General features: G+C 40.9%; 2 long non-coding RNA genes across 2 annotated transcripts; both read left to right on the forward strand.

Moving 5' to 3' along the window:
• Nucleotides 1-267: 267 nt before the first annotated feature.
• On the forward strand, nt 268-2,969 carry LOC127298905 (uncharacterized). The gene is made up of 4 exons (XR_007850186.2): nt 268-689; nt 782-1,005; nt 1,741-1,803; nt 2,726-2,969. It is a non-coding gene; the product is annotated as an uncharacterized lncRNA (long non-coding RNA).
• Nucleotides 2,970-4,995: 2,026 nt separating this feature from the next.
• Nucleotides 4,996-7,675, forward strand: LOC139838903 (uncharacterized). Its single transcript, XR_011756724.1, has 4 exons — nt 4,996-5,396; nt 5,489-5,712; nt 6,448-6,510; nt 7,432-7,675. It is a non-coding gene; the product is annotated as an uncharacterized lncRNA (long non-coding RNA).
• The last annotated feature ends 730 nt before the right edge of the window (nt 7,676-8,405 follow it).

The following is an 8,405-nucleotide window of genomic DNA, read 5'->3' on the forward strand; positions in this document are numbered from 1 at the left end:
GAGGTTTACTTCATTTGATAAAACAAATGCCCTAAATCCTATTTTGGAAAATTGCATAAGTAACCCTGTAAGCAAAAGTGCATAAAAGTATAATTTTCAAATTATATCTGGATTATAATAGTGTTTCCTAAATCCACTTTTTATATTTTGATTTTCAAAAAAAATATCTAAAATCGGCTGACATGTTTTGGAGGCTTCAACAAATATAAACAGAAAATAAAGAAAGGCCAAACGAGGCAAACCGGTCCATTTCCTGGCCCATCTAGACGAGCATATCCAGTCATCTTCTTCTTCGTTCACTTATTATGCCTACAGGAACAGATTGAAGTTGTAACGACCATGGCTATCCTGCCTTTTCTTCTTTCTCTAAACGTTTTAGACCTCTAAATATCTCTCTGTAAATACGGAAGTTACTCCCAGTTAACCCACGATTCCATTCAGGAGATCAAAGCCCCATTTGAGTGCACCTTAATCTCCGTTAATGGCCATGATGCTGCAAGAAACGGCCGCGACAATTAACTCCACCTCCCGTTGCTCCACTCGCTTCCCCTTTGTATAAATTCCACCTAGTGCTTCCCATCGCAGACCACACCCGTGCACCACTCCACGCCCCCAGGCTGCCCCTGTAGAGGGCGAATTTCTTCGCCGGAGTTCGACGGTCGCCGCGACGCACTTGTCGATTTCGCCGGGTATAGAGGGACTCAGGCCCTGATTCCTCTTCTTTTATTTCTCTGTAGACCATTCGCATCTCGTTGATGTCTCTGTTTGATCCAATTCGTAGCCGGAGGTCGTCCACGACGAGCACACGACTCCACCGCCGGTCCGTCCGTCTGCCACTGTCTCCAACTCTCCAGGAGCTTTTCCGAGATTTTCCCAAGGCCATCATCGTCTTCGTCGTGCCAGAAGGAGTGCTTGTCCGCTACACCCTCAGCTCTGGTGACACCCGCATAGTGCAGGCCGTTCTCCGCTGCCCTGCACAACCTCTCCGATTGTCAAGTCTCGTTGGTGAGCTGCACCTTAGTTTCAGTAAAACTCTTTCACATGTACGTAGTTTTCAGTTTTAGGACAGCCTGTACGTAGAACTTTAGAAATTCATAACTCTAGTTTTACTTGGTCAAATTTCGCAAATAAAATATTTCTGGAAACCTTAGAAGGAGTATAATACAATGAATCCATAATATTTAGATTTTTCGTCATGTAAAAGTATTCTATTTACAGGAATTTTTGGTCTAGTAATTTGACTAAAAATAGCTATATAAATTGTTTTAGACTAATCCTTTTTGGCCAATGATAGATAATGAAGCGCTATATCCAGTAGCGTATTTGTACAAAATATTTAAAACTATTTGTACGTATTCAAATTCAAAAATTAGGATTTATGTATTTTCATCATAGACCGATTCTATATTTCTTTCTACCAAAGTTATCCACATGATCATACCCATCTACCAAAACTATTTCTACATTCTTTTCATGTTCCAAGATCACACCTGTCCCAATTATTCATGATTTGTAGCCTATCAATTGTTTCTCATATCTTAGATGATTCATTTCTAAGTATTTGACTCTATCCATTCAATCTATCAAATTCATATCTTTGCAAGCCAACCTCGTGCCATACCATTACTGACATAGAGACATGCGATACCTAAAATGAATAACAAACCTTCACATTTGTTTGCTTTGCTTGATTCTATTGTTTGGAGTGTATGTTTACGTTGTGTTACCTTTATTTTATAGCTTGCACGGAGAGCTAAGCGTTTTTGTTGAGAGAAGTGAACGTTCATCGACTAACAAGCAAAGGCAAGTGACACACCAATTCATACATGTCCCAATGTTTTACTATGCATGTAGTATTTATTTTATTTCAGTAGTATGCATGAGTAGGTTCTATGCTTTTCTTTGCCCTATTTAGGGTACCCCTGTTTTTCCTGTTAGAAGAAACAACGTAAGTGTAGAATGCTTAGTCGTGCTGAATAGATACGTGGGAGGGATCTCATGATACATGTGTGTGTGTTGGAAAATTTATGTTTTGGTGTGGTGAAAAACAACTAATTTAATGAACCACCTGGGTGGATTGGTAAGATCAGTCAGCGGAGTGCAGACATAGGTGGGGATTGCCGCCCAGGAACAAAGAGATTGGAGACGTTCAATGTTGAGAAGCTTCCAGTGCAGCCACATGGCAATATGGGCTCTGCCTTGACCAACTAAGTTGCGAGAACTCAGCCAGGCGAACAGAGGGTGGTAGTGTTGTAGGATGGAGCGCGTCCGTGCTGGTCTGAGGGATTGCTTCTGAAAAGTCTTGTCTCGTCTTTCTCTCCTCCATGCCACACCTAAGTAGTATGGATGAAGGAATAGCCGAGTCTTGTGGGAAAAGTGCACAAACCTCTCGAGAGTGTCAAAACTAAATACTTAGCCGTGTCCCCGGTTACGGACAATTCTGAGCATCAAGACTTTGAAACTGATCGAGAATCTCCTCATCCCAATTTCCTAATTTAAAATTTGGTGGGTGAACAAAGGGTTTTGTGTGACAAAATATAATGAGATCATGAAAAACTATTTGCAAAAGATAGGGAAAAATTGGCTTTCTGCAAATGAGCATAAACTCCATCAGCCAAATATGCTTGTAGATATTAGGCGCCATTTGTGTCCACCAAAGTGTCATCTTGCCAATACATTCAAAGTATTGACCAAATGTTTTTGGCTGTAACTTTACCTGTTGCAGATATTTTGATAGACGAGTAAGACACGATGATTAGGGTTACGAGTCTATCCTCAACATGCTCGCCTGTGGCACATGAAGATGAAGGACTCCATGTTGTCTAAGTTTGTTCGTTGTAGAACTCTGATGATACGCTAGCATTGTGCTATGAAATTTGTAATTCTTTATGTAATCACTGGATCATACGATGTAATAAAGACCTTTGTATCTTGGTATTACATCTTGTACTGTGTGTGCTAGCGATTGATCCAGGGACTAGCACAGATACGCACAGAGATCGGCACCTTAAAAGGTGAGGTCGCTACAGATGGTATCAGAGCATTGTGTTGACTGTAGGTTCGTGACCCTAGGTTTGGATTAGAAATAGGAAGACCCTAGGATGAAAAACTTGTCTAATCCTATTTCAATTAAAAAGATGTTTTCCTTGTGAACTTCTAGTACTCTCATCTATTCCATCTTCAAAATTGTTTTCCTCTTGCCTTAGATGACACACCTTTTGAAACCATTAAGGAAGTAGAGAGGATGACCTTGTACCAGAAGTGAGGGACAAATGCTTCATATGATATTCTTCAAATCCGTAAGAAGTGTTTCATGGAAGACCATCGAAGATTTGAAGAAAGACTTCGATGCAGACTGCACAACACACGAAGATACATCGATGGAGTAGAATAGAAACTTGAAATATCCGAAACAGAAATAGACCGGACCACCATTAATTTTCTTTTATTGACCAGCAATATCGTAAGAAAGTACTGATCTTACCAAATTGAGGTATGACCATACTAGTTTGTTTGCGTTTTTGTTATGTTGCTTGATGCTTGTTAGATCATTGTTGTTTGCTAAATTGCCTTGATCTGTTGTGTTTGGGTAGGAACATTCTTTAGAACCTTTCAATCTATTCTCATCTATACCCAACCCATAGAATGTTTTCTCGGCAACTCGCCATGAAGAAAATAGTAGTGAAATCAACCTTGATGTTTCCTACAAGGTGAAGAAGCGTGGAGTGTGAGATACGCAAAACCCTAGTTAAGGATCGATAGAAAGTTTTGAAAACAATTCAATAATGGGGATTGAAACATTGATTCAATTCTCCATGGAAAGTTTTGTCAAACTTGTGAGGTTGACCGAAAGTTAGAACACGAGATATACCAAACTAAATACAAGGAAATGATTGGGTGCGACATGGATTGGCCCCCATGACGACTACTCATATTGTTTGCTCTTGTTATGAGGAATGGTAAATCTAGAGAGACGTACCTACAAGAGAGACGTCGTTGATAAGCCTGAACCATAGGGTGACTAGATATTATAACTTTATAGTAGGCAAGTGTTGCCAAACGTAGGACTACGGTGAAGTTTGAAGACCCAACCACTAGATAAAGAATATTGGTAGACTTTTGATGACACCGACAAGTAGGAAGATGAATGATTCCTTGAGGTACTCTCATCTTGGTCTTCCATTTGACCAAAGAGTGACCCCTTATTGTCAAAAGTAGTTCAACAGCCAGCCCATATGGATTAGAATCCCAACCATGAGAAAACTTACTCAAGTCACCTTGAATAGATATGTTGATTCACTATATGTGAATAAACAACCTCCTACAGGATACGAAGTCAGAAGCCATAGATGTTTCAAAAGATGACCCGGTGCCAAATCATACCCACATGAAGTTAGTGAAACTCAAGCCAAGGACTACCTACAAAAGTTTTTTTTAGGGTGGTAGCCCACCCACATATCCCAAATCAAACTTCCTTTCTAGCCTTTCTCGAATCTCGGGGACGAGATTTCTTTTAAGGGTGGTAGTCTGTAACATCCCCAAATTTTGGAATGTTAAAATAAATAAATTAATTGAGTGAATTGTTTGTCCTGGATTGAAATCAACAATGAATTAAAACTTTTGAGTTGTGTTTAAATTTATTCTTAAAAGTAAATATTTTCATAAACTTTTAATTTTAAAATATTACAAACAAACATGTTTCTAATTGAGGTTTACTTCATTTGATAAAACAAATGCCCTAAATCCTATTTTGGAAAATTGCATAAGTAACCCTGTAAGCAAAAGTGCATAAAAGTATAATTTTCAAATTATATCTGGATTATAATAGTGTTTCCTAAATCCACTTTTTATATTTTGATTTTCAAAAAAAATATCTAAAATCGGCTGACATGTTTTGGAGGCTTCAACAAATATAAACAGAAAATAAAGAAAGGCCAAACGAGGCAAACCGGTCCATTTCCTGGCCCATCTAGACGAGCATATCCAGTCATCTTCTTCTTCGTTCACTTATTATGCCTACAGGAACAGATTGAAGTTGTAACGACCATGGCTATCCTGCCTTTTCTTCTTTCTCTAAACGTTTTAGACCTCTAAATATCTCTCTGTAAACACGGAAGTTACTCCCAGTTAACCCACGATTCCATTCAGGAGATCAAAGCCCCATTTGAGTGCACCTTAATCTCCGTTAATGGCCATGATGCTGCAAGAAACGGCCGCGACAATTAACTCCACCTCCCGTTGCTCCACTCGCTTCCCCTTTGTATAAATTCCACCTAGTGCTTCCCATCGCAGACCACACCCGTGCACCACTCCACGCCCCCAGGCTGCCCCTGTAGAGGGCGAATTTCTTCGCCGGAGTTCGACGGTCGCCGCGACGCACTTGTCGATTTCGCCGGGTATAGAGGGACTCAGGCCCTGATTCCTCTTCTTTTATTTCTCTGTAGACCATTCGCATCTCGTTGATGTCTCTGTTTGATCCAATTCGTAGCCGGAGGTCGTCCACGACGAGCACACGACTCCACCGCCAGTCCGTCCGTCTGCCACTGTCTCCAACTCTCCAGGAGCTTTTCCGAGATTTTCCCAAGGCCATCATCGTCTTCGTCGTGCCAGAAGGAGTGCTTGTCCGCTACACCCTCAGCTCTGGTGACACCCGCATAGTGCAGGCCGTTCTCCGCTGCCCTGCACAACCTCTCCGATTGTCAAGTCTCGTTGGTGAGCTGCACCTTAGTTTCAGTAAAACTCTTTCACATGTACGTAGTTTTCAGTTTTAGGACAGCCTGTACGTAGAACTTTAGAAATTCATAACTCTAGTTTTACTTGGTCAAATTTCGCAAATAAAATATTTCTGGAAACCTTAGAAGGAGTAGAATACAATGAATCCATAATATTTAGATTTTTCGTCATGTAAAAGTATTCTATTTACAGGAATTTTTGGTCTAGTAATTTGACTAAAAATAGCTATATAAATTGTTTTAGACTAATCCTTTTTGGCCAATGATAGATAATGAAGCGCTATATCCAGTAGCGTATTTGTACAAAATATTTAAAACTATTTGCACGTATTCAAATTCAAAAATTAGGATTTATGTATTTTCATCATAGACCGATTCTATATTTCTTTCTACCAAAGTTATCCACATGATCATACCCATCTACCAAAACTATTTCTACATTCTTTTCATGTTCCAAGATCACACCTGTCCCAATTATTCATGATTTGTAGCCTATCAATTGTTTCTCATATCTTAGATGATTCATTTCTAAGTATTTGACTCTATCCATTCAATCTATCAAATTCATATCTTTGCAAGCCAACCTCGTGCCATACCATTACTGACATAGAGACATGCGATACCTAAAATGAATAACAAACCTTCACATTTGTTTGCTTTGCTTGATTCTATTGTTTGGAGTGTATGTTTACGTTGTGTTACCTTTATTTTATAGCTTGCACGGAGAGCTAAGCGTTTTTGTTGAGAGAAGTGAACGTTCATCGACTAACAAGCAAAGGCAAGTGACACACCAATTCATACATGTCCCAATGTTTTACTATGCATGTAGTATTTATTTTATTTCAGTAGTATGCATGAGTAGGTTCTATGCTTTTCTTTGCCCTATTTAGGGTACCCCTGTTTTTCCTGTTAGAAGAAACAACGTAAGTGTAGAATGCTTAGTCGTGCTGAATAGATACGTGGGAGGGATCTCATGATACATGTGTGTGTGTTGGAAAATTTATGTTTTGGTGTGGTGAAAAACAACTAATTTAATGAACCACCTGGGTGGATTGGTAAGATCAGTCAGCGGAGTGCAGACATAGGTGGGGATTGCCGCCCAGGAACAAAGAGATTGGAGACGTTCAATGTTGAGAAGCTTCCAGTGCAGCCACATGGCAATATGGGCTCTGCCTTGACCAACTAAGTTGCGAGAACTCAGCCAGGCGAACAGAGGGTGGTAGTGTTGTAGGATGGAGCGCGTCCGTGCTGGTCTGAGGGATTGCTTCTGAAAAGTCTTGTCCCGTCTTTCTCTCCTCCATGCCACACCTAAGTAGTATGGATGAAGGAATAGCCGAGTCTTGTGGGAAAAGTGCACAAACCTCTCGAGAGTGTCAAAACTAAGTACTTAGCCGTGTCCCCGGTTACGGACAATTCTGAGCATCAAGACTTTGAAACTGATCGAGAATCTCCTCATCCCAATTTCCTAATTTAAAATTTGGTGGGTGAACAAAGGGTTTTGTGTGACAAAATATAATGAGATCATGAAAAACTATTTGCAAAAGATAGGGAAAAATTGGCTTTCTGCAAATGAGCATAAACTCCATCAGCCAAATATGCTTGTAGATATTAGGCGCCATTTGTGTCCACCAAAGTGTCATCTTGCAATACATTCAAAGTATTGACCAAATGTTTTTGGCTGTAACTTTACCTGTTGCAGATATTTTGATAGACGAGTAAGACACGATGATTAGGGTTACGAGTCTATCCTCAACATGCTCGCCTGTGGCACATGAAGATGAAGGACTCCATGTTGTCTAAGTTTGTTCGTTGTAGAACTCTGATGATACGCTAGCATTGTGCTATGAAATTTGTAATTCTTTATGTAATCACTGGATCATACGATGTAATAAAGACCTTTGTATCTTGGTATTACATCTTGTACTGTGTGTGCTAGCGATTGATCCAGGGACTAGCACAGATACGCACAGAGATCGGCACCTTAAAAGGTGAGGTCGCTACACTTCACCTCGGCGGCTGAGGACTTGGAAAGGTCCGACATAGCGGGGTGCAAGCTTTCCTTTCAGTTGGAACCTTTGCATTCCTTTCAAGGGGGATACCTTGAGATAGATGAAGTCTTCGATCTCAAAGGTCATCTCCCGACGTCTCTTGTCAGCGTAGCTCTTCTGTCTCGATTGCGCCGTCTTGAGGTACTCGCGGATCTTGTGGACTTTCTCTTCGGCTTCACGAAGAACATCTGGGCCGAAAACTTGGCTCTCTCCGACTTCTGACCAGTTCAGGGGGGTACGGCACTTCCTTCCGTACAAGGCTTCAAAGGGGGCCATCTGTAGGCTGGCTTGGTAACTATTGTTGTAAGAGAATTCTGCGTAAGGTAGGCAGTCTTCCCACTTGGATCCGTATTCCAGTACGCATGCTCTAAGCATGTCTTCCAGTATCTGGTTTACTCTCTCAGTCTGTCCGTCGGTCTGAGGGTGATAGGCGGTGCTGAAATTTAGGCGAGTGCCTAGTCCTTCATGCACTTTCTGCCAGAACCTTGAGGTGAACTGTGATCCTCTATCTGATACTATCGATTTGGGGGTTCCGTGCAGGGCGACTATTCGGGAGATGTAAAGTTCAGCTAGCTTTGGGCCTTGATAGGTGGTTTTGACGGCGATGAAATGGGCGACTTTGGTC

Source organism: Lolium perenne, chromosome 1 (assembly GCF_019359855.2).
Source record: "Lolium perenne isolate Kyuss_39 chromosome 1, Kyuss_2.0, whole genome shotgun sequence".
NCBI lineage: Eukaryota > Viridiplantae > Streptophyta > Magnoliopsida > Poales > Poaceae > Lolium > Lolium perenne.